The 27,628-nt window shown below is 43.3% G+C and overlaps 1 protein-coding gene and 1 long non-coding RNA gene across 4 annotated transcripts in view; one reads left to right on the top strand and one right to left on the bottom strand.

Annotated features, from left to right (window-relative positions):
* Positions 1-27,628, top strand: part of SLC36A4 (solute carrier family 36 member 4) — a 226,010-nt gene that overhangs the window by 132,587 nt on the left and 65,795 nt on the right. The gene's annotated exons all lie outside the window — the stretch shown is intronic.
* The window catches only part of LOC127046001 (uncharacterized), a 73,630-nt gene that overhangs the window by 23,090 nt on the left and 22,912 nt on the right, over positions 1-27,628 (bottom strand). Inside the window, exon 2 of the long non-coding RNA XR_007772892.1 lies at positions 17,375-17,436. This is a non-coding gene — a long non-coding RNA (uncharacterized LOC127046001). The remainder of the gene's footprint in view (positions 1-17,374; positions 17,437-27,628) is intronic.

The following is a 27,628-nucleotide window of genomic DNA, read 5'->3' on the forward strand; positions in this document are numbered from 1 at the left end:
CACTCACAAATTGTTGCTGTTGAAGACAGTAGCAACATAACAGCTCCAGGTGCTTCAGCTTCAAAAATAAGTCATGCCTTGTCTCTGTTGCTGTTTATCTAGCAAGTATGTATCAGGGTTTTTATATTTGAATATAAAGCCTTGTAAAATGTATGACAATTTGCCTCAGGGCACTATTACTGAATGCCCCACAGTAACATTTAAGATGGGTAAAACTGGAACTGCTAACTCTTCTATGTTCTCATCTAGGATGGAAATCAGTGCTTTCTCTGAAAAAGGGTTTGCAATTCTAGAATGCTCTCTCCTTGTTTATATATCTGAGTACACATTTACAATATCCTTTACAACAAGGCTCAAACAATTGTTTACTCTTCAACAGCATCAAAGCAATTTATTATTTACAAAGTATCTGGCATGTACTAGCTGACTTTCTGAGAAGTAGACGTTGTCCACTTCCTTCTTTCTATACAAACTCCCACGTCAGAAGAGTTGGATAGTTTGTCTGTGCTGGATGGGATGGCTTCAGAATCCTGAAAGGTGTCTAGCAGTGGCATCTCTCTGTTGGGCTAACCTTTCTTTTGTCTAGTTCTGGGACCTTGTAAGGTTTATAATCTAAACAGACAAAGGACAGAGGATTGGATACATAAGAAGCAGATGACCAAGTAGTATTGTTAAACATATATCTTGCGTATCATTTATTAAAGAAAAAAATAAAAGTTGCTTACTACTCTACAAAACTTTCTGATGCTATTTAGAAGTGATGTAGAATCAGAGGACAGGAGCTTCTTGACACCATATTCCTAAAGAAAGCTAAGACAATTGCCCAGAAACAAGGCTTGAAACGGTCACCGACCAATAGTTTGGAAGTTGAAGTTAGATACATTCAGACTATAGATAAGGCTCAATTTTTTAACAGTGAAAGTAATTAATCATTGGAACAGTTTATATAGGGATGTGGTGGATTTTTCATCACTTGATATCTTTAAATCAAGACTAGATATCATTCTAACAATTATGGTATAGCTCAAGCAGAAGTTATGGCTTTGATGAAGAGATTATTGGGTGAAGTTCTTTGGCCAGTGTTATGCAGCAGGTCAGACTAGATGATCATGATTAGATGGTTCCTTTTGGCTTTAAAATGTATGAATCTAAGAGTCAAATGAATCTTGAAGTTTGATGAGTCAGCTCATAGTGTAAGATTAGATATTTATTCTTATGGATGTTTGATTAATTGTTGTCAAAGCCTTGTCAATAAAATGCTATGGGGAACAGCAAAGGCACCCTTAGCATAATCACAAGCTTCTTTCTTTTCTTTGGAATTGTCCTGCCATAGGAAGATAGATACCTGTCAAGATTAGTAAATGAGATGCTGAGAGGATGGCTGTTGTTTTATGACCCATCTCCTGCCTTCTCTCCTTTGAAATCCCAACTCAAGGCTTCTTCTACTGAGAATTCTACAACTGGCAAGGGGAAACAGACTTGGGAAAACAGACTTGGGAAAAGTCTGTTTGTCTTTACATTTTTTAATATTCTTTTGGTATCAGAATTTGCACAGTCACATCCTGCCCATGGGAAAAGGCTTTTTGTATTTGGTCTTTTTAAAGTGTAAGCTCCATAGATTACAGATGCTGCTGCCTTTCATGTTTGTATAGTGTGTAGCACATTGTGGCCACTGTAAGAACGGCAATAGTGATGAAAGTATTCAGCATGACTTCTTTAAAGACTGGCAACTCTAGCTATAAATCATTGAAACCATTTTCTAATATTTTTTCATCTTTTTAAAATGATGGTTTGGCCATAATGATCATATGTTAAAAAAATGGTCACTGGCTAAAAGACATCTCACGATGCCATTCCGACACAATAATTTTTCAGAGTAAAATTGTGCTTAACAGTAAAGCTAGGTTCTTATAAGCTTGTGCATTATGACTGGTAAGATTCTGCATTTGGAACTTCATTAACAGTTTGCTGAAGATAATGTCAATCCAGCTCATTCTTTCAGAGGTGTGCTGGTTTGGCAGGGCTAACAAAGTTAAAAAAGTAGTAAAATGTATTTTTGTCAGTAAACTTTGTAAATATGACTCTGAAAAAACAGAGGTGAAATCTATTTAATAAGAAATTGCCATTAGTCAATTTTCTGACAATGTCCACATTTAAATTTTTTTACAGAAAAGGAACCTATCCTTATGAGTGAGCAATTTTCCTTCAAACTTACATATTGTGAAAATGTCTGGTGCAACTGTTACCAGAAAAGGATTGTTTAATTGCTCATTATGCAAAAGTGTATGTTTTAGTTAGCTTTTACAGTTTTAATCTCAGTCTAATTTAGCTGTACACAGTGGCTTCTAGCAAAACACCTGCAGAAGAAGTGATAAAGTTTCTAATGGAACTGTGATATTTGTATGAAATAAAATCCCACGTGACTCGGTCCCAATGCTGAAACGCATCTTATAAACTGAGAACAATAAAATTGGAAAATAAGTTGTCTGCATTTGAACAGTAAATGCAAATTGGTAGTTCAGATCTGAGACACATGGAAAGGCTTGTCACTAGAAACACTGAAAACAAATAATTTTCTTTTTGGTTCACCTGCTTTTCTTGGTCTAGACACTCTTTCGATTTGTCTGTCTTGCACAGTGTTGCTCAAGCTTTCTCCCAATTAAAGGACATCAATGATCATTTACAGGTTAAACGTGGTCAAAGAAGGAAGGGCTTCAGCCAGTATTCTTTGGAGAGCTGACAAGAGCATCTTCAAATTCTATATGGAGGTGCTCTATGAAAAAAAACAACCCACAGGATGGTAGTAAGCACTTCAAGAATCACTTAAGTCCTTTTTGATAGTGTGGAGCATTGTTGTGTGCAAAGATAGTAAGAATTAGTCCAGAGCAGCCTGAATTTTGATGCAGATTGTTGGCCATTAAGAAATAGGAAGGCAGGGAAATATTTGCTATTGCTGTCCTATTATGCATGGAACAGCCTTCATGAATTACACAAGGCCACTACACTCTCCTTCAGATACCTCATCTCTGCTCTGTCTCCTACAAGAAAATCAGTCAACCAATAATGGCCTGGTTGTGCGTCATTTGGGATAGTTGATTATATTTCGTTTTTTAAAAATTAAGTCAAGTTATTGCGCTTCTGTGTCACTACATGTTCTTATTTTCATTACCCTTCTGCCTTCCCTCTTTTTTGACCTTGTACTCAAATTTCCTCATCTCTTCCTTCAAATCCCCTTTGATCTGCTGGAATGGTGCAAAGCAGAAGTAGCAGGATCAAAGATCTGGTCCCCATATATTAAATCCACTGCAAATAGCATAAAACACATATCACGAGAAAAGGGGCATTGAGAAAGAGCACACTGGTCACAGTGATTCTTAAAAATATATTTTTCATTTTAGCAAGGTAGAAATCGTTCACACATACGCTGAGATAGAGCGCTATTTTTTCAAAGAAATACTTGGATTTTCACTATTTGCTGATGAGAATGTGATTTGGTAGCAGGGATCCTTACAATTCATAAACAAAATTTCAACCCACCACTGTGAGCAAATTATTCTCCTGTCCTATTCTCCAATGTCTGCAAACCTAAGGGGTTAAGCCTATCTCTTCTTTAGTCCTTCCAATTTTGACAGAAGTTCTTTGATATTAATAGGGAGATGCTTGGTCTATTTTTCATCAGTTTTATTTGCCAAATTTTTGCCACTTTTTCTTAAAAACAACACAGTTGTTTCTTCACTTTGAACTATATGAAAGCCAATCTTTTAAAAGATACAGAACAAAGCCTCATCAACTAATGTATTTGCCAGTAGCACTCTCTGTTGTTAAATCAGTAAGTGTTCTGGTAGAAAGGAATGTAAGACAAAAGATAATTCTTGTGCCTTTGCCTTCTTTTGGTAACAAATATAATAAAATCATAGTTAATGTTTGCACTTGGATCTATCACTAGGCTTAGTTCCAGAACTTGATATTAGTTTATTCTGCTGGAATATAAAGCATGATTTTTCATTTATTATTTTATGATTATATAGTGCTTTTGATATGTGGTGAAATAATGTTAAGCAACCAAAATATGTAAGTATGAATCTAAATTTAAACACACAGGTAAGCTTAATTATCCAGATTTAAACATATTCATCTGTCTGAAATCAAGTTGGGAGGTATATGAATCAAACGGGATATCAAGTTGGCATGTTTGACTTTCTGTTAAGTTACAGCAGCAAAGAATCCTGTGGCACCTTATAGACTAACAGACGTTTTGGAGCATGAGCTTTCGTGGGTGAATACCCACTTCCTCAGATGCATGTAATGGAAATATCCAGGGGCAGGTATATATATTTGTGCTAGCAAGCAAGCTAGAGATAACGAGGTCAGTTCAATCAGGGAGGATGAGGCCCTGTTCTAACAGTTGAGGTGTGAAAACCAAGAGAGGAGAAACTGGTTCTGTAATTGGCAAGCCATTCACAGTCTTTGTTCAATCCTGAGCTGATGGTGTCAAATTTGCAGATGAACTGAAGCTCAGCAGTTTCTCTTTGAAGTCTGGTCCTGAAGTTTTTTTGCTGCAGGATGGTCACCTTAAGGTCTGCTATAGTGTGGCCAGGGAGGTTGAAGTGCTCTCCTACAGGTTTTTGTATATTGCCATTCCTAATGTCTGTCCTAATGGCAATATACAAAAACCTGTAGGAGAGCACTTCAACCTCCCTGGCCACACTATAGCAGACCTTAAGGTGGCCATCCTGCAGCAAAAAAACTTCAGGACCAGACTTCAAAGAGAAACTGCTGAGCTTCAGTTCATCTGCAAATTTGACACCATCAGCTCAGGATTGAACAAAGACTGTGAATGGCTTGCCAATTACAGAACCAGTTTCTCCTCTCTTGGTTTTCACACCTCAACTGTTAGAACAGGGCCTCATCCTCCCTGATTGAACTGACCTCGTTATCTCTAGCTTGCTTGCTAGCACAAATATATATACCTGCCCCTGGATATTTCCATTACATGCATCTGAGGAAGTGGGTATTCACCCACGAAAGCTCATGCTCCAAAACGTCTGTTAGTCTATAAGGTGCCACAGGATTCTTTGCTGCTTTTACAGATCCAGACTAACATGGCTACCCTCTGATACTTGTTAAGTTACATACACTTTATACTTCTTTATTATTCCTTTTGAACAATATGTCATTCACTATCACTTTGAAAACTGGAAAGGGGTCTGTGGGGGGAGGGCAAGGCGATGGGGATGAAATAATTGTATAGGTAACTGCTGTGGTTTAGCTGCTACAAAATAGAGAATAAAGATGTTATGTAATTACAAAAATAGAATCTAAGCTTCTAATATTTTAAAATCACACTATAAAAGCTTAATACTCTAGTCCTGTAGAGAATTTGTAAGGGATTAAAATAAATAATTTTAATTCATCATATTTACATTTGTGCAAATAAGAAAATCGGACTGAGAATATGCTCCCACATCTGATGCACAGGCCCTGCTACTAGAGTTTAAAACTTGGAGCAAATTAAAGTTATTTTGATTTGAATTCATAATCTTTTGTTTATAGACAAATGTAACCTTTCTGAGATTGATAATTTTAAAGTTAATTAGCTTCTGAACTCTAAATTTACATCTGAATCTGGTTACTTGGAAAGAGTGAGGGGAAAAAAGAAACCAATTACTTGAAATACAGATATAAGTGAGTCCAGATCATACGCTGGCCAATGTCGCCACATCTTTTGATTTTGAATTGCTTGTTTTAATCTATAATATCTGGCTTCTCTGGACATTTTTAGATAAGGTTTCAAAAGACAATGAACATAAATTTTGTATTCAGTACATAGCTTTGGCTCTCTTAAGTAGAAAAGTTCTGCACCCTTTTCAGAAGATTACAGATCAGGCTGTGAATCTGGTTGTAGCCTTGAGCATCAGTGTAGAGTCTTAGGATACCAAGCTACGATGAAAGGAAGCAGCTGTATTCTGTAAATGCTAAGTATTGTTAGTTAGAACTCTATCAGGCTATATAATAGAAATGGCTATGATGTTGGTTAGAATAGTTTTGACTTTCAGTCATCATTATTGATGGACATGAAAATCCCAGAGTCCTCCTTTAAAATTTTAGCTTTACAAAGTATGTGTGTGGATTTTGTGTTTTTCTTTAAATATTTGATTGAAACCAGCATGGGCCACGTTTGCAAAGGAAGTTGAAGCAGGATGTTGTCATAAAATCATAGAACTGTATGGTTAGAAGGGATCTCAAGGGATCTGCCAAGATGCAGGATTTGTTGTGTCTAAACTATCCAAGGCAGATGGTTATCCAGCCTACTTTTGAAAACCTCCAGTGAAGGAGATTCCACGATTTCCCTAGGTAATTTGTTCCATTGTCCTATTGTTCTTAACAGTTAGGAAGTTTTTTGTGAAACTTAATCTAAATTTGCTGTACTGTATATTTGAACCCCTTGTCTCTTGTCTTGCCCTGTGTGGAAAAGAGAACAATTTTTCTCCATCTTTTTTATGGCAGCTTTTCAAGTATTTGAAGACTGCTGTCATATTCCCCCCTTATTTGCCTCTTTCCAAACTAAACATACCCAGTTCTCTTAAGCCTTTGCTCATATGACTTGCATTCCATCCCTTCGATCATCCTTGTCACTTGCCTCTGGATCCTTCCTAGTTTCTCTACATCCTTTCTACGTCCTTTAGTGGTGACTAAAATTGGACACAGTACTCCAGCTGAGGCCTACTCAGCACTGAGTAGAGTGATACTATCACCTCTCGTAACTTGCATGCTATGCCTCTGTTAATACAACCCAAAATTGCATTTGCTTTTTTTGCAACACCATCACAACTTTCACACGGTAAATAAGCACCCCGACTTTCCCAATAATCCAAAAATCAAGCTAATCCCATTTCAAAACAAGGCCAAACAAACCAACCCCTAAAAACCCCAGCACTCTCTGTGACTAGATCCTCCTGGCTTGCTGTCTGGGACAATGGTGGGCCCACTGTGCACCCCGACTCTCTTCCCTTCTTGCTCCTGCTTGCCCCCCCTTTGCCCCTGCTAACCGGGAGCTGATCAAAAAAAAAGAAGCAGCTAGCTACAGGCCAAAAACTAGCCAACACGCAACTCACAAGCCAATTAAGCCAAAAACAAGCCCAATTTCTGCATTTTTTTCGCGGGTTTGGCATGTCTGCTTCTCAGCAGTGCTGCTGCTGCCAAGCCAGTTATTCCTCATTCTATATTTTGTGCATTTGATTTTTATTTCCTAAGTGTAGCACCTTACATTTATCTTTGTTGAATTTCATTTTGTTGTCTATAGTCCAGTTCTCCAATTTATCAAGACGCCTTTGAATTTCTATCCTCCAAAGTGTTTGCAACCTCCTTCCCCCAAGCTTTGTGTCATCTGCAAAATTGATTAGTATGCTCTCTATTTCTACATCCGGGTCATTAATAAATATATGAAATAACATGGGACCCAGAACAGATCCCTGTGGAACCCCACGTGCTAGTGTCCAGATATATTATGTCCACCGCAATCCCCCATCCACCAAGCCAGTTATGTCAAAGAAGGAAATCAAGCTAGTTTGGCATGATTTGTTCTTAGCAAAAATATACTGGCTGCTAGTGATTACCCCTTCATTCTCCAGGTATTTGCAAATTGAATGTTTTATACATTGTTCTCGTAGCTTCCCAAGTATCGCCTTGGGTACTTATATGCCCCATCAATACAGAAGTATCTTAGGGTATGTCTACATAACTTTGTAAATGTGGCCTCAGACTCAGGTTTGAGACCAAACTCCCCTACTATCCACACACACATCTGTCTGACTTATATCAGCAAGCACTCAGGACCCGAATCCTTGGACCCACCCTGAGCCCAAGCCGTGCTGCAACTTGGGTCCAAACCTGTCGTTTTGCAGTGTGGACGCAGCTCAAGCCAGTGAGTGAGAAGGTCTGTGTAGCGCAGTATGGGCACACTAGCATAGTTGTGAGACCCAGGTCTGTCAAGTGCAAACCCAGGTTGACAATGCAGTGTGGAAGCTCAAGCATGGGCTTGGAAACACCAATTTACAATACTCTCTGGATATACCTTGAGTGCATCACTATTTTAATGTATTTGTCCTTATAATAACCCTGTGAGGTAGGAGAGTGTTGTTATCCCACTTTTTCTTTTTAAAGATGGGGAACTGAAGCACAGAGGCAGGACTAGACACAGTTTTCCCAAGTTTTACACTAGTACCCTAACTCCTGGACCATCCTCTCATAAATGCACATCATGCTTTTGAAAGTTTGGGGAATGCATCTGTATCCAGTTGTAAATTACATTTGATTTTATTAACATGATTTGTAACAGTCATTGTGAATCAGAGCCTTAATTTTGTAGCAGAAACTTCACTAGGCCTGGGGAAGCATGACCAGGCAATCAAGGGCTATCAGCATTGAATGGCATTCATCTGCTTGAACTCGAGTGGCAGGGCCGTCATATTGAACCATGGACCTAGTGGACCAGAGGCAGCATCCTTAGCTGCTGCACCACAGTGATGCATTGAACCACTGCCCTTGACCAACAGCCTTATTGCTAAAGGCCTACTGGCCCACAGCAGCCAGGTCCCTGATTGGATGGACAGGCAGCACTCTCACTGGGTACATGGACAATCTAATGATCCCAACAGGAAGAGGTAGCTAGCTGTCTAAGCAACAGACACCCAGATGTGGCCCTTGGCCCAAAAAGTTTGCACACCCCGGTCTAGACAGACAGACTGCAGGTTTCTACTGCAAAACAGGTATGAGACCCGGGTCCGTGCTTGGGAATTGATTCTGACTGAGCCCAAGCAGGAACAGTGATCCAGACCCAGGGAAATTAGCAGCATATGGGATTAAGCAGTTGGATCCCATCAGAACAGACTGGTATCCATTCAGAGAGCAGAACCAGAAGGGTTGTAAGAGTGCTGTCAAAAAATATGTGCACATGCAAAATGGGTAAATGCATGTTCAGACAGGCGCTGATGGATGCAGTTGCCCATGACAATATATGGATTTCTGTGAGCCTTTAACCTCTCGTCTGAAAATTAAGCCTTAAATTCATTATCTTGCATATTTCATTTGGAGACTAATAGCTGGGTTATGTGATCTGGTTCCACACAGTGCCAAATGCTTTATAGGGGCAAATTCTTTGCAGACATAACTCCAGCTGAGTCTCACTCTTAGAGAATATGGCCCTGATATTTTACAGTTGGGTGTCTCAAACATTTGAGAGCTAGTTTAGAAGTGTAGACCTAGATATCTGAGAGCTCATTCCTTGGACAATAAGACATTGTCCAGCAATATACAAACACACTCTACTTATTACTCAGATAATTATTAGAATTTTTAAGTGCCACTTCCATGTACCCCTGCTCTGGGGGTAGATATTACTGGGTCATCCAGACATACTTTCACGTTCCTGTCCTGTTTCTAATATACCCTTACCACTAAGGGACATGAAGCATTTAAAGCTAATCAGTTCTCATATACAGTCATTTAGAATGTTCTAATATAGTTTTCAACCACTTTGAAGCAAAGAGACCTTGCTGGTTAAGGTTGTGAACAATTTGTTCCTGTATTGTGTGATGCAGTTCCTCCTCTAACTTGGTGGGTCCTGCACTTATTGGTAGATTTGCTCACTTCAGTGATCTTCCCCACAGCCTGGGTCAACTCCTCCTGTGTCTGATCAGGAGTTGGGAGGTTTGGGGGGAACCCAGGCCCGCCTTCTACTCCAGGTTCCAGTCCAGGGCCCTGTGGATTGCAACTGTCTATAGTGGCTCCTGTAACAGCTGCATGACAGCTACATCTCCCTGGGCTACTTCCCCATGGCCTTGTCCAAACACTACCTGTATCCTCACCACAGGACCTTCCTCCTAGTGTCTGATAACACTTGTACTCCTCAGTCCTCCAGCAGCACACCCTCTCACTCTCAACACCTTGCTCCTCTTGCTCCCAGCTCCTCACATGCACTTCCTCTCCTCTGGCTCCCTCTGGCCTGACAGGAGGGAGCTCCTTTTTAAACCCAGGTGCCCTGATTAGCCTGCCTTGATTGGCAGCAGATGTTCTAATCAGCCTGTCTGCCTTAATTGGTTCTAGCAGGTTCCTGATTACTATAGTGCAGCCCCTGCTCTTGTCACTCAGGGAACAGAAAACTACTCATCCAGTGACCAGTATATATGCCCTCTACCAGACTCCTGAACCCCACTGGCCTGGGTCTGTCACAATTGGCAGTGGAATATTAGCTGCCACTGTGATGCTGAACATTTCTGTTGCGTTTGATACGTCATATCTTGCCAACCAGCTGATTCATTTGGAATCTTTTATATGGGCTTGACAAGAACTGCATCTGTTTGGTTTGGATCATGTTCAGCCAATCATCTGTAATCTCTGTTTCTGTTTGTTAAATTTTGCTCCCTTTCCAGTTTCTTTGGGCATCCTATAGGTTTCTGTGTTGGATCTCTTATTATCTAGCATTTGCCTGGCTCCTGTGGTGACATGTCATGGATTAGCATTCCATTCTTATGCAGATAATTCTCAGATTTATTTAAAGATCATAGAATATTAGGGTTGGGAGGGATCTCAGGAGGTCATCTAGTCCAACCTCCTGCTCAAAGCAGGACCAATCCCCAACTAAATCATCCCAGCCAGGGCTTTGTCAAGCCTGACCTTAGAAACCTCTAAGGAAGGAGATTCCACCATCTTCCTAGGTAACCCATTCCAATGCTTCACCACCTCCTAGTGAATGAAATAGTTTTTCCTAATATCCAACCTAAACCTCCCGCACTGCAACTTGAGACCATTACTCCTTGTTCTGTCACCTGGTACCACTGAGAACAGTCTAGATCCATCCTCTTTGGAGCCCCTTTTCAAGTAGTTGAAAGCAGCTATCAAATCCCCCCTCATTCTTCTCTTCTGCAGACAAAACAATTCCAGGTCCCTCAGCCTCTCCTCATAAATCATGTGCTCCAGCCTCCTAATCATTTTTGTTGCCCTGCACTGGACTCTTTCCAATTTTTCCACATCCTTCCTATAGTGTGGGGCCCAAAACTGGACACACTACTTCAGATGAGGTCTCACCAATGCTGAATAGAAGGGAATGATCACATCCCTCAATCTACTGGCAATCCTCCTACTTATACAGCCCAAAATGCCGTTAGCCTTCTTGGCAACAAGGGCACACTGTTGACTCATATCCAGCTTCTCGTCCACTGTAACCCCTAGGTCCTTTTCTGTAGAACTGCTGGCTAGCCACTTGATCCCTAGTCTGTAGCAGTGCATGGGATTCTTCCGTCCTAAGTGTAGGACTCTGCACTTGTCCTTGTTGAACCTCATCAGACTTCTTTTTGCCCAATCCTCTAATTTGTCTAGGTCACTCTGTATCCTATCCCTACCCTCCAGCATATCTACCACTCCTCCCAGTTTAGTGTCATCTGCAAACTTGCTGAGGGTGCAGTCCATGCCATCCTGCAGATCATTAATGAAGATATTGAACAAAACCAGGCCCAGGACCGACCCTTGGGGCACTCCGCTTGATACCAGCTGCCAACTAGACATGGAGCCATTGATCACTACCTGTTGAACCCGACGATCTAGCCTGTCCACCTTATAGTCCGTTCATCCAGCCCATACTTCTTTAAATTGCTAGCAAGAATACTGTGGGAGACCGTATCAAAAGCTTTGCTAAAGGCGAACAGCGGAAAGCCTAACAGAGGGAGTTTGACTGGGATCTGTCCGAGAGGAGGTACGCTAAGTGCTGCATTAGGGGGGCTGTGTTGGTGAGTATCTGAGTGTCTGTTGCAGGGGCGGTTTGTCAGTTTGACCGTGTGCTTAATTGTTTGAAAAGTGTGAATTGGGAGTGCTTTGTTCCAGCTGGGCCTTGAGTGGGCCTGACTGTTATAAAAAATAATTCCTTACCGTTTGTTCATTTCTGTGTCTTGGACTTTGCCTGGCCACAGTCATTAAGTTCCATTTAGGCCAGTTTGTCCATAGCATTTATAGGGCATTGATCACTTAAGAACAGTCATTCCCAAACTTTTATTTTGACCATCCCTTGCAGTGGATTGATACCGACTTCTGCAATGTCTTGGCACATTGATGCTCAGATGGTGAGGTACAACTTGAAAGTGGGTTATGAGGAGGCGTCTGGAGGATTGCAGCTCACCAACAAAGAGGTCAAGAAAATCCCTAGGTCTCTATTGAAGACCCAAGTTAGGGGAGAGAAGGAACACTTTGCTCCCTCCTCTTCCTGCTGTCGTCCGCTGCCTCTGTCCACGCCCACCATCCAGTTTTACAGAAGCCCCTCAGCTCTCCTCTCCTCCTGTCTGCATAGTGTTGCGTTTCAGGGCAGACAGAAGTGATGCTTCAATAGCCTTGTGCCCATATGTACATGCATCATGAGTTTCATTTTGAGTTGATCTGGTTTTGGGTCAAAGCCACACGTAACAACCAAGTTACACACAGATTCCCCCTAAGTATCATAAGCTGTTACTAGCTCTCAAAAGTGTGAGCCTGAGCAGCCCTTTCCCCATAGCTCTCAAGTCAGTTTTTGAGCGTGTGTTTGGCTCAGGCTTGTGAAGACCCAGTGGACATGCTTTCCAACCAACCAGCGTATTATCTTCTCGGGAGTTGAGGAACGGGGAGAAGCTGAAAACAAGGGGCAGGAGAGTGAGAAAAAGAGTGAAATATAGAAAACAAAAAAAAATACATAAATGCTTTCAGAGAAAATGAGAGCGAGAGAGAGGAAAAAAAGGGGGCGGGGGGAAGCAAACCTTGTCTGAAAAGGCAGAGAGGAGTCCTGCTCCGGCACAGTACTCACTGCACAGTCAGGTCCCTAGTTTGCTGTGTTGCTATCTGAACTCACTCTGACTAAGCAAGAGGTTTGGAATTAGGGTGAATTGTTCCCAAGCCATCGAAGTGGCCAAGAAAAAGTCAAATTAAAATGTAACAAGAGTATGAATCTCCTACCAGTCTTTCATCAAATAGTTCGGATGGAGCACAGATCCTTTTTCTAGGTTCTTGAATTTCAGGTGCTAGTCACAGTAGGGCTGTATTAATCTTTCATCAAAGGGATGTGCAAGGTTTGGGAGCCAGTGCAAGAGCACAGAGACTTCTGAGGTTCCCATTGTCCTAAGACAGTGGCTCTCAACCTTTCCAGATGACTGTATCCCTTTCAGGAGTCTGATTTGTCTTGCATACCCCCAAGTTTCACCTCACTTAAAAACTACTTGCTTACAAAATCAGACATAAAAATACAAAAGTGTCCCAGAACACTATTACTGAAACATTGCTTACTTTCTCATTTTTACCATATAATTATAAAATAAATCAATTTGAATGTAAATATTGTACATTTCAGCGTATAGTTTATAGAGCAGTATCAACAAGATATATAAAATATTAATTTTTAGTGACTTTGCTAGTGCTTTTTATGTAGCCTGTTGTAAAACTAGGCAAATATCCAGCTGAGTTGATGTCCCCCCCGGAAGATCTCTGCATACCCCCAGGGGTACAGGTACCGGTGGTGAGAACCACTGTTTTAAGACACCCATCCTCCTGCCAGTTTCTCCCAAAGTGCAGGGGAAGAATGCTTTTGAAACTAGGCAAGGCAAAACTCACTCAATTTCTTGCCCCATATATGAGCAGCCTATGTGTACAGGTGATAGTGGCCTTGAGAGTATGGAAAGATTTTGATATCAGGTAAGTAGTGCTCTCTACAGTAATATGGTACTTCAAATGCCACCCCAACCCCAAAACCTTGCTTCAGTACTAGAAAACACTGCCGTTCAATGCTGAATTTCACAGGTTAAGAAAGAAAAGCGCTCTAAATCTGGATTCTACTCTATGGTGCTGAAGTTAGAACACTACAGCTGTTTCTGAGTTAAGCCCTGTGTGATTACTGTGTATTTACACTTAAATACTGTATAATCAGATAGCAATTATGTCTTACAGATCAAATGGTAATTATCTTTGAGTCTCCATTTAACTCCATCTCTTCCCAGTCATCCTCTTGCATGAAATAGCAGAAAATTGCAATGTATTTGTACAGTTTATTTTCTGCTATGTGAATTCTCGTGCTTACCAGCAGATACTGCAACAGTGAACTTACATTTTCTAATTTAAATTCCTGATTTATACTTCTTTTAAAAAATGCATTTTCCCAACTGTGGGCCTGATCCAAAGCCAATTGAGATCAATGAAAAGACACTATTGATTGTACTGGATTTTGGATCAGGTCATAGGTGTGACTGCTTCCAGATTCTGTGTCATAATATTGGTGGCTAAGTCTGTAATCAGGAAGAATCTCCATAGAGGAATGGGAGAAAGGTGGATCCCTGCTAGAAGAAAAGAAAGATAGCAAAGTAGACAAGAGTGCAAACGATGTTAAATGTCCTGGACTAACAGGGAAGAGACATGGGGGAAATGAAATGATGTTAATATATTTTAGTAGCTACTATAAATAAATGCACCCAAATTGTGCCTGAGTATAATTCCATCTAGAAATTTCAGTGAAATTAACAAACGACTCAAGCTTGCTTTTCATGATATGTATAACTTCAACTGTGATAGCTCTGCAGCCTTATTATCTACTATTGAGTGTTCACAATTCTATCTTATTTATACCCATTCAGAAAAATGTTTCTAACTATGGTCCCTTTACTGAAATCAGATCCATGTAGGTGGACACATCTATAGGTCGATGGGGTTCCACGCAGGCACAGTGGTCCTGTAATGTCAGTATTTCTAAATATAATTTACAACTAAACATCTGAATGAAGCCTGGTGTTCCTTTTGAAAATATTAATGTGTCATTTGTAATGAAGTATTACAGAACAAGGAGTAATGACAGAACAAGGAGTAATGGTCTCAAGTTGCAGTGGGGGAGAGTTAGGTTGGATATTAAGAAAAACTTTTTCACTAGGAGGGTGGTGAAGCACTGGAATGGGTTACCTAGGGCGGCGGTGGAATCTCCTTCCTTAGAGGTTTTTCAGGTCAGGCTTGACAAAGCCTGGCCGGGCTGATTTAGTTGGGGATTGGTCCTGCTTTGAGCAGGGAGTTGGACTAGATGACCTCCTGAGGTCCCTTCCAACCCTGAGATTCTATGATTCTATGATTGATACTATGATTCTACATGTTTATAGCTGGCTTCAGGACAATAAGATTGTGGTTCTCTGAACAGGCAGAGCTACTTAGTAATTTGTTGATATGACAACAGATTCTAGGAATGTATATAATTGACTCAAATTCAAGAATAAACTATGTTAACCCCCCAAATATTTTATTTAAGAAGTGAAGTTTTGAAAATGATGTATAGGTTAGATAATTGCATACAGAAGTCACTACAGGAGGTTATTTTAAATATACCGGTGGTTTTAACAGAACAATATCACTTTATTATTTTCATATGAAGTATAATAGCACACTATATTTTTTTCTTGAAGCTGTATTTTGGTGCAGTTTGATATGCAAACTTAACTTTGTCACTGACTGACTTGAGTGCTGAGCCATGTTCTCGTAACATAATTGTATGGTGGAGTAAGGTCTAGTAAAGGAAGAAATAAATATTGATTCAGACAAGATTTCCAGGAAACTGTTAAATAAATTTTATGAATACTGTTGCTCATTCTTAGATTGCATGTACTGCCACTGTGAATTTGTAGTACAACTAAAATTGATTCCCTGTGATTGCTGCTTGCTTGTAAAGTGGATTAATTACAGTAGCATTTCTATAGCCTTTAAACAAAAGCCCTTTTATTTGCCATTTATTTCAGATGGTTTTGGTTAAGAGCAAAATAGTACATTCTGTTTGAGTATAATTTCACATCCCACATGGATGTGATCATTCATGGAGCGGGAGAAAATGTTTTATAAAGATTTATTACTAGTGTGATGCTAGTAGTTGGTCTGGATTTTTTTTTTTTTTTTGCCAGTATAACTTCATCTACACTAGAGCTTTTACTTGTATAGCTATATTGGTGGAGGTGTGATTTCACCCCACCCCCATAATAGTAACTGACATAGCTATGCTAGCAAATCTTTTGTCAACCTTGCTTTAGCTAAGAGAGAGAAAAAGCAGTAAGAATTTTGCAGTTAAACAGATAAAGTGAATGCACAGAAAATGAGCAGATCTGATTAGCAAGAAGGTGCAAGTGTTGCATATTTACTTTCTAGAGCAGAATTGTACCTCAAGAGTTATACGTGAATATTTAAGAGAGGATTAGGATTCTTGAAGGAACCAATTACAGTTTGAGTGTGCCACAGGATTTGGTCAATTTAGTTTAATTTTTAATACTTTGGATTACGTGCGCTAATCCTAAACATAAAATCATTAATTATCTCCAGGTTCCAAAATCCAAGTATCTTTTTTTAGCACATTGGCTTGCAATTATGAGAAGAAAGTGGAAACTCTGATCTGTTAAGGAAAAAAAGAACCCTGTTGTCTTAGTTACTTCCTTGCAGTGCTCAATTTTTTTAAATAGTAATATTGAATTACAAAGAGTCTCCTAACAAATTAAGTGCATGTCAAACGGGACTTTTTAATTTAATATAATTTCTTTTTTTTTGCTATCCCTGCTCTCTGTGAATAGTCTTCCCTATTCTTTGTCACCTCCCCACATGTATGGTTTCAGCTACTGAGAAATATTAAATACAACAGTGGTACTGGCTATTTTGCTCCAGAACTCTCCTATACGTACTTGTCACTAAGCCAGCGATGTATGTTCATGCTGAGTGAATGAAGGTTTCTTTTGCTGCCATCCTCATCTCCTGCCACCTACTCCCTTGTCCAAGTGTTCTCAAGAGAGGCATAATGATCAGCTGCTTTTGAGGTCTGGCGAATTACTACTAATTACCATAGATATAACTCATTAAAATATGACACTCTTTTAGCTGGTATGATCCTGCAGTGCAATAAATCCCTCTTCGTCCGTTCGTTACCTGAATTGCTCCTGGTCTAGAGGCAAAGGGGCATTCTTAGCTCATTTACAGAGAATCTGCTTATTGAAGATAGTTAAAAGCAGAATGTCCTGGGTAGTCTTAGCTACCATATTAATAAAATACAGGTATTTACGTTACTAATTATTCTGATACTTATAGCTTCTGCCTTTCAGCGTCACACATATATTATGTTACAGCAATACAAAATATCTTGAAATCAATGAATAATGATTGGGCTTTTCCCCTCTGATTCAGAGTCTCTCGGATATGTACAAAAGTCAAGTAAAGGGAAATGTACAGCATTGTAAGGCTGTAATAGCTATAATCACCCTGGGAGAGGGTTAAATGCTTACATAGTCAAGTTAATCAAGGCACACTTGGTTCTTCCCCCTCAAATCAGACTTCCAAAAGTTAATTGTTCAATTTAACTCACCCTTAAATGGCTGACCCTTTTCTAAGACGGCTGTTTGTATGACTCTTCACATCTTCATATGGCTGAATAATAATAATAATAAAATAATTATTTTTCTAATTAGATGTGACTTTTGTTTTTTGCTTTTGAAAAATTCCAATTGTAAAAACACTACCGTATTTGAGCTTTTGAATCCAACACCTTTGAAACATTGTTTAAGTTCAAGTCTTTTGTATGTTAGGTACAGTTTGATCTAGTGCTTAGAGCAATAGCTGAGAAGTTCAAATCCTGGAGTTGAAATCTCTTCCTTTCCCTGTTTATTTGCTCTTTGAACATGGTCTAGTCACTTAGCTAAGGCCTAGAACAGTTTTCCTCATCTGTGATATGGAGATAATGGTCACCTACCTGTGAAGTGCACTTCCAGGTACATACTGCTTCTTCTACACAAAAAAATGTTGAGAAGATGAGTGAGAGAGAATTTTCCTACATTTTGGCAATAAAACTCTACATCCTGTAAATAGGGCTCTTATTGAATTGGTTTTTACATGTTGTGTTAGTGAGCAGGTCTCATAAACCACTGCGGTGCTTTCTCAGGTTGTCCAAAACTGTAAGTCATCTTGTTGCCTCAGCAAGCAAAAGAGAGAGAGATGCTGCTCCTAAACTCTGTGTCAATTCCCTGATACCTCAGTCTGTTACCCCAGCCCAACAAACTCCGCAGGACTCTGTCAGTCCTTTCCTTGATTTTGGGTGCCTCAAGTTTTTGGGAGCTCAACTAACACCTCATAGGGTCCTGATTTTCAGAAACTGCTGGACACCCATCCTCTAAAATCCGCTTCATTTAAGATGCATCAATCTGAGCATCCAAAATCATTAATCATCTTTGAAAATCCTGGCCATTGAACATAATGCAGTATTCATAACATGGATAATTTATACAATCGTATTCAGTCTTTTGAGTCCAGATTCTCAGCTGAACCCTTTAGAAATGTGTTTATCCACAACAATTATCTAAATGGATTTTCTCCTCTACGGTTCCCAGACAGTTTCCTTATATCACTGACTTGGTAATGTTCTTAGCTGCTTCTTTTTGCCTTTTCTGCCCACGCTTGCCTGATGCCTTTCATGAAGGATTCCAAAGCTCTGTGCAAACAATTAAGCCTTTCAACACTCCTGTGAGTTACCAATAGGTAATACCGGTGATTTTTTTTGTTTAATGAAGAAGTCCCATGTTGAAATTGCTCAGTGTAGCCAGAAACTTACTGAAATAACTGTAGTAGCATTTGTATTCTACATAATTTTTCCCTCTGTTGCACTGGTGTTTTTATCTTAAAAATCAAATGTGATGCAGTAGAATTAATTTTTCATTTAACTGGGAATGTGAGACTCAAGTTTGAAAAAAAGACTATTAAGCTATGGAGTATTAGAGATGTAATTTCTAACATAAGTGTAGTGAAATATAGCAAAAAATGTTCCTATTTTGTAAAAACATGGGGGCATAGCCTCAGTTGGTGTACATTGGCATAGTTCCATTGACTTCAGGGGTGCTACAAACATTTATCCCAGCTAAAGATCTGCCTTCATGAGTCTTTGAGTAATCCATCATGATGTTTAAATGTACATCCTTTGAAAGGTAATGGCCCACCGAGGAGCTGTCTAAGCTATTAAAGATATATAACAATATGATTAATTTCTAGAACATCATCACCAAGACTTTTCTTTTTCTGTACAACAAAATCAAACATAATAAAATAAAACTATAATCAAAGGTATCCCACTGGCCAAAAAACACCACCACTTCAACAGTGAGTAAAACATGAGGAGTGCAGGTGAGTATCTGTTACAGGAAAGGGCCAAACAAAGGAATGAAGGTGGAACAGGTAATAAATATGGAGGACAACAATTGTCAGATTGAACATTCCTGGGAGCAGAGACATTTTTAAGGTAGTGTTTTTGAAAATGGACTGGGAGGAACAGAGATGAAATTTAGTGAAAGGATGTGTTTCATATCCAAGCCATTCCTTCTGAGCAGACACTGATCTTGCTCAATCCACAAGGAAGAGACATATAGTTACATATTATTTGCATATGAATGATGCTTGACACCTATTTAAAGACAGTATCTCCAAGAAGCTTTTCACGAACATTGAACAATGTGCGAGAAAGCGTGATCTTGGATGGGAATTGCATTAAAAATCCGTTAGTGAATACCCACAATTGTCCTTCACCACTGACCGACTCTAGGTATTCCTGGTACTCAAGATGTATCATAAGTTCCTAGCGACCTTAACTTACAAGTGGAATTGCAATTGCTGGTTTATGTATCACATAGCAAACTACCACACAAAATTTGTAGGGCAAAGATTGTCAGGGATCAGAATTATTGGTGGCAATTCCAAAAGAGGTATTTTATTATGTAAGAATTAGAAGAGAATTTATTTAATTTGCTCAGGAAAAGCTAACACAAAAAGAATAAATGCAAATAAAGTAGATCAGCTTGATGCAGCTAAAATGCTAAAATATCTCAGAACTCTTCATCTTCTCGCTTGAAATGCAAACAAACTCTTGAAGATATTGGTCACTTGGATCTCTTTGTGCTGAATGTGCTATGAATGGGAAGAAATTAGAAGGAAAGTGAATTTCTTCTTTGAGTGCTTGCTCATATCCATTCCAATTAGGTGTGTGCGCACCGCGTGCACGTCCGTCGGAAGATTTTTACCTAAGAAACACTCAGTGGGTCGGCTGGGTGCCCCCTGGCGTGGCGCCGCTATGGCACCGAATATATACCCCTGCCGACCCGTCCGCTCCTCAGTTCCTTCTTACCGCCCATGTCGGTCGTTGGAACAGTGGAGCGCAGCTTAGCTGATCTCCACCTCCCTAGCTTTTCGTTCGTTCTAATACTTATTGTGTATATAGTTTATTCTCTGTTGTTCTAGTTAATAGATTTTTGTAAATGTAGTTAGTGTATATAGTTCAGAGGGTCAGGGATTAGCCCTTTCCCTCTCCCGGTGCCCAGGCCCATGCCTGGCTCACTGGGTTTCAAACCGTGCTTGGTCTGCTGCTGGCCGATACCCACGGGAGACCCCCACGACTCCTGCCTCAAGTGCTTGGGGGAATCCCACCTTGCAGACAAGTGCCGGATCTGCAAATCGTTCAAGCCACGGACGAAAAAGGAGCGGGACTTTCACCTTAAGCAGCTCCTAATAGAGGCAACCCTCACGCCTCCACCTTCGGCACCGGTTGCCGGACAGTCCGCGCCGGGGAGAAGTGTCTCATCGGCACCGGAGAGCCCCGGCACCGTGAAGACAGCTCGGCACCAGCCGTCACTGGCCCAGAAACCGGCCCGCACTGCTCCCTCTCCCCGCGTGCCAAGAAGCTTAAAGCTTCTGCGGCCCCACTATCTGCACCGCAGTCTGAGCAACAATCTAAGTCGAGCTGCCTGGCACCACTAACTGCCACGGCACCGACAATCTCCACACCGTTGATTCCAGCCGTGCAAGAGCCGTCGAGTCCGGTGCATGACAGCTCCCTGGCACATGCCTCGGTAGAGCTTCTTGTTCCCACTACGCCAGAGACATTTGCTACGGCGAGGGAACTTATTGCGTTAATGGAGCCTGACCTGCCTCAACTCCTGGCACCGCTGGTGTGGGTTATTCAATCGACAGGCAAGCCTGCCATGGTAAGACCACCTTCCATCGGCACCTCAGGCAGACAGCACTCAAGATCGAGGTCCCACCAGCGTTCTCGATCTCGTCATCCCTCCAGATCCAGGCGCTGCTTGCAGTCCCGGTACCGATCTCCTCCTTGGTACCGGTCGCACTCGCGGCACCACTCGAGGTCCCGCTCACCGGACCGATACTCTGGGCACTGGTCCAGCTCTTGGCACCGTTCGCACCGCAGCCGCTGTCATCATCTTGCGTCAAGATCCCGGTCGACCTCCTGGCACCACGCTGGTCGCAGGTCCCGATCACGCTCTCGGTACGGATCCCGGTACCACTCTCCGGTGCGGCACGAAATACGGTACCCTAGAGACAGGGCTTATCCTCAAACGGCCTCCACTCCGCCATGGCCATGGAGGCACGTGTCTGAGTCATCGCATGCTGATAGTGCCGCCTATCCTGATTCAGAGACACACAGCCGGGTTCTCCATGAGGTTCAAGGTCCAGACCAAGATCCTCATCTGTAGTCCTTTTGGACGCCTTGGGCATATGACCAGACCCAAGGCGAACCCACCGTACCATCATGTTCCGCCCCGTCGGAACATCCCGCACCGGAGGCCACTGTTAGCCGACCCCCTCCAGCGGGTACAGATTACTCTTCTCAGGCACTGGACCCTCAGGTCCTCCCGGACCCTGACGTACCTCCGGACCAAGAGTCCCTACAGGAACCACTGGTACCGGGTCTGTCGTCCTCCTCTTCACCCGACAAGGCAGTGGCCGGTACATCCTCCTCGGGCCCGCCCCCTATCGACCTTCGAGCTCACCAGGACCTTTTGAGGTGAGTCGCCTTAAATATCAATCTCTAGGTGGAGGAGGTCCCGGAGGTTGAAGACCCGGTGATAGACATACTGTCAGCGGATGCCCCAACCCGCATAGCTTTGCCATTTATATGCTCCATCCAAGCCAAAGCGGACACAATCTGGCAATCCCCGGCATCTATCCCTCCTACAGCCAGGGGGTGGAAAGAAAGTATATGGTACCCTCCAAAGGGTACGAATGCCTATATACCCACCCTCCTCCATGCTCCTTGGTGGTTCAGTCCGTCAATGAGCGAGAGCACCATGGCCAGCAAGCCCCCGCCCCAAAATCGCGGGAGGCTAGACGGATGGACCTGTTGGGACATAAAGTCTACTCAGCAGGGGGCCTCCAACTCAGGGTGGTGAACCAACAGGCCCTGCTCAGCAGATATAATTATAACACCTGGCAGTCGGTGGGTAAGTTCACTGAGCTGGTCCCACCAGACTCCCGCCAGGAATTCCAAGCCCTTCTCGACGAAGGAAAGAAAGTGGCGCGGACGTCCCTGCAGGCCTCCCTCGACACTGCGGATTTGGCGGCCAGAACCGTAGCCTCGGGAATTACGATGAGGAGGATCTCGTGGCTGCAAGTGTCAGGTCTACCTCCTGAACTGCAACACACCATCCAGGACCTGCCGTTTGAAGGCCAGAGCCTTTTCTCCCAGAAAACGGACCCTAGGCTACAGAGTCTTAAGGACAGTCTGGTGATCATGCGTTCCCTTGGGATGCACACCCCAGAAACCCAACAGAGGTCCTTCCATAGCCAACCTCAGCATCCTTACCCCCCACCCAGACCGCAACAAGACTTTGGCAGAAGGCGCAGTCGCAGGAACCGCAGACGACAATCTGGGTCCCAAGGCGGACCCAATACTGATCCCACCAAACCAGCGACGGGCCCGAAAGCGAACTTTTGAAGGTGCACCCAAGAGCAGAGCACCAGTCCTTCCCCAGGATCCCCTTCAGTTTTCCAACCGCCTTTCCTCCTTCCTCCCTGCGTGGTCCCAATTAACCTCGGATCGTTGGGTCCTACGCATGGTGGAATTTGGATACCACCTTCAATTTATTTCGCCTCTTCCCTCTCACCCCCCTCCCCGTCCCTCTTCAAGGACCCCTCTCACGAGCAATTCCTCTGGCAAGAGGTTCACACACTTCTCTCGATCGGAGCTATAGAGGAGGTACCGGAGGAATTAAGGGGCAGGGGATTTTACTCCCGATATTTCCTAATCCCCAAAGCAAAAGGAGGTCTTTGACTCATCCTGGACCTGTGAGGACTCAACATGTTTTTAAAGAAGTTGAAGTTCCGCATGGTATCCCTGGGGACCATTATCCCTTCCTTGGATCCCAGAGACTGATATGCTGCTCTCGACATGAAGGACGCATATTTCCATATCGCTATTTATCCCCCGCACAGACGGTACCTACGGTTTACGGTGCACCACCAACATTTCCAATTTGCGGTCCTTCCGTTTGGCCTCTCTACGGCCCCTCGCGTCTTTACAAAGTGCATGGCAGTAGTGGCCGCCTTCCTCTGTCGTCGGCGAATACATGTGTTTCCTTACCTAGACGACTGGCTTATTCGAGGGACCTCTGAGGCCCAGGTCACTCGGCACGTAGCCATCATCACAGACCTATTCGAGAGACTGGGCCTGATGATCAATCTAGAGAAGTCTACTCTCATGCCCACTCAAAGAATAGAATTCACTGGGGCCATTCTAGACTCCAAACTCACAAAAGCCTGCCTGCCACTGCCCCGGTTTCAGGCACTAGTCTCTGTTATAAAAAGCCTCCAAACCTTTCTGACGACCTCGGCTTGCACCTGTCTGGGCCTCCTCAGTCACATGGCCGCATGTACCTTTGTAACCAAGCATGCAAAACTACGCATGCATCCCCTTTCAAACCTGTCGCGCCTCAGTGTACCGTCCAGGCAGAGATACCATAGACATGGTGGTCACCATTCCTCAGAGCATCTTAGACTCCCTCAACTAGTGGCTAACACCCTCCCCGGTTTGTGCAGGACTGCTGTTCCATCCAAGGCAGCCCTCAGTGTCCCTAACTACAGACATGTTGACTCTCGGCTGGGGGGCTCATCTAGACCATTGTCGCACGCAAGGCCTCTGGTCATCTCAAGAGCTAGCGTTGCACATAAACGTCTGGGAGCTGAGAGCAGTCTGCCTGGTGTGCCAGATGTTCCTACAACATCTGCAAGGTCGTTGTGTTTCAGTGCTTACCGACAACACAACGGCCATGCACTACATAAACAAGCAGGGAGGGACTTGATCCTCCCCCCTTTGTCAGGAGGCGATCCAATTGTGGGAATTTTGCATAGCCCACTCGATAGACCTTGTAGCATCGTTCCTCTTGGGAGTCTGGAACATCCTGGCAGACCATCTCAGCAGATCTTTTCGGTCTCACGAGTGGTCGCTTCACCCGGACATTCTACATTCCATCTTCCAGAAGTGGGGCTTTCCCCACATAGACCTCTTCGCTTCCCACGGCAGGCTTCACCACCTGGACCTGCAATCCCTCCATCTCACAGCGTGGCTCCTTCATGGTTAACCCAGTCGGAGTTACATTGCTCTGCCCCAGTGCAAGAAGTACTCCTGGGTAGCAGAAAGCCTTCCACCCGGTCTATGTACTTGGCCAAGTGGAAGCGATTTTCTTGCTGGTGTCAAACACTAAATGTAACACCCATGGAGGTTCCTATTCCCACTATATTGGACTACCTCTGGTATCTTAAACAGCAAGGCCTTGCTATCTCATCATTGTGAGTGCACTTGGCGGCTATCTCTACTTTCCACCCCGGAGAAGGTACTTACTCTGTCTTCTCCCACCCTATGGTCTCGAGGTTCCTCAAAGGTTTGGAGCATCTATACCCCCTAGTACGACGCCTCGCCCCTTCCTGGGACCTCAACTTGGTCCTGATGAGACTTACGACTCCTCCATTCGAGCTATTGGCGACCTGCTCGCTCCTGTATTTGTCATGGAAAACAGCCTTCCTTGTGGCCATCATATCGGCTAGGAGAGTCTCTGAGCTTCGGGCTCTGATGGTGGACCCATCATACACGGTGTTCCACAAAGACAAGGTGCAGTAACGTCCACATCCGGCGTTCCTCCCTAAAGTAGTCTCGGCCTTCCATCTCAACCAGGACATATTCCTCCCACAAACTGCATACATCTCGTAGAGAACAGCAGTTGCATTCCCTCAACGTCCATAGGGCACTCGCCTTCTACATTGACTGAACGAGACCCTTCTGCAAAACGCCCCAACTTTTTGTGGGAGTGGCAGATCGGACGAAAGGCTACCTGTCTCTTCTCAGAGAATTTCGTCATGGGTAACGGCATGCATCCGTACTTGCTATAATCTAGCTCATGTTTCTCCGGGACATATTACCGCTCATTCTACCAGGGCTCAGGCCTCATCGGCCGCCTTCCATCCAGTAGATATGTCAAGCAGCTAGGTGGTCTTCAGTACATACCTTCACTTCCCATTATGCCCTGGTGCAACAATCCAGAGAGGACGCAGCCTTCGGCTCTGCGGTTCTACACGCTGCAGTATCTCACTCTGACCTCACCGCCTAGGTAAGGCTTGGGATTCACCTAATTGGAATGGCTATGAGCAAGCACTCGAAGAAGAAAAGACGGTTACTCACCTTTGTAACTGTTGTTCTTCAAGATGTGTCGCTCATATCCATTCCAAAACCCGCCCTCCTTCCCCACTGTCGGAGTAGCTGGCAAGAAGGAACTGAGGAGCGGACGGGTCGGCAGGGGTATATGTTCGGTGCCATGGCGCCATGCCGGGGGGCACCCAGCCGACCCATCGAGTGTTGCTAGGGTAAAAATTTTCCGATGGACGTGCACGCGGCGCGCACACACACTTAATTGGAATGGATATGAGCAACACATCTCGAAGAACAACAGTTACAAAGGTGAGTAACCGTCTTTTGTAGAGCCTGTCACGGAGTCACCGGGCGGTGCTCTGGAACTCCTCCCCACCAAGCCAGGCAGGACTTTGGGGAGCCTCCTCTCCCTTGGAGCAGACTTGTTCAGGGCAAGAAGCTCACACGTCTTCACCTCCTGGGTCTCTCCTTGGAGCATTCAGCATCCTCTGCCCCTCCGTGTGCTTCCCACAGCGAGTCCACCCCAGCGGGGTCCTGGGGAAGCCACCGGGTCCTGCACCCCCACTTTGCACTCAGACATGACTCTTAGCCAGCCAGGAAAACAGAGGTTTATTCGATGACAGGAACAGGGTCTAAAACAGAGCTTGTAGATACAGCGAACCGGACCCCTCGGCTAGGTCCATTCTGGGGGGCAGTGAGCCAGACCCCCAGGTCTGCCCTCCACCCTTGACCCCAGCCAGCTCCAGACTCACAACCCCTCCCAGCCCCTCCTCTCTCCTCAGCCCCTTTCCCGGGCCAGGAGGTCACCTGATCCCTTTGTCTCCAACACCTTCAGCTGGCACCTTTGCAGAGGAGGGGCCCAGGCCGTCAGTTGCTAGGAGACAGAGTGTCAGGCATTTAGGTGCACTGGCCCTTTGCTCTGCCAGATACTTAAGAACTGCCATGCGGACACTGAGGCACCAAAACAATATTCAGAGAAAACATTAAGAACTTTCCCAGTTCGTCACAGAGCCCCAGCTCTATAGGGAGGTCCCTTCTCCCTCCCACAATTCCCTTCCAGCAGTGAAATTGACCTTTTTTCCTGAGGAAAGCAGAGAATCAAGATGAAGGGAAAGGAACTGTGGCTTGCCTGAAGTTAGAGTATTTCTCAGTCTGAGTTTCAAGCCTGATCTCAAAGATGGCCATTTCTTCCCATGTCTGTTCTTCATTGTATATGGTCAGCAGAAGGATTTCCCACAGGTCAGCTGCAGAAGAAAGAATAACTTCAGGTGTTTCTAAAATCTGAAATCTGATGTGCACCTTTACTGTACATAGCTCAAGACAAATGATGATTTCATAGGAATTCACATGACACACTCAGCCGTATTCCCTAAGGAAAGCAGCAGCACTGGTGGCCTTGACTATATGTAGCTTTTACAATCGAGAGAGGGTGTGAAAAGCTGATGCTGGCAATTTTTAAGACAACAAACATGGAAGATATCAAGTTTCCAGGCTTTGGAACCCTAGTGCAAGGCAACTGCTCATTATGGTCTGAGCTCGGTATCTTTATGACACCCAGACTTGCTTATTAAATTTGATGAAAGTGACACTCATTTTGTTAATTTTGGTGCTGATTTAGGCACCCATAAGAATATCATTGACTATAATACTCACAAGATAAGTAAAATGAGGCACAACTGGAAGCATTTGGCTCCAGATGAAAATTTCAGGTTCCTCATAAATGGGGGCAAGGTGGAAACTAACAGATTTTTTTTTTCTTGGCGTGATCAAAATTAATTGGTGCAGAGGAGGTGTGACCAATACCCCCTGCCATTTCTAGTCTTCTGCCCTGTCATTTGGTCTAATCTCCTGTATTCCTGCTGTAGCCTTATGTCAATGGGATCGGAAAACCTTTGTCCAGGCTCTTTCACTGACATTGAGGGTAGGGTGTAGGGGCCACATTTTGTACTCTTTGCATATCTTTAGAGCTTAATGGGCCTTTTTGTTCTCTGGTGGTGTCTGCATGAAATTATCCATACAACACTAATAAAAAGCAAAACCAAGATTTGTTAAAAACAGAGAGAAATGGAATTAAAAGAAAATAAGTGGCTTGCTTAACATATCACTTTTCCTATGCTAAACAAGATAAGGCATTCTCCTCTCAGGCCT

Source organism: Gopherus flavomarginatus, chromosome 1, assembly GCF_025201925.1.
Source record: "Gopherus flavomarginatus isolate rGopFla2 chromosome 1, rGopFla2.mat.asm, whole genome shotgun sequence".
In the NCBI taxonomy this organism is placed as follows: Eukaryota; Metazoa; Chordata; order Testudines; family Testudinidae; genus Gopherus; species Gopherus flavomarginatus.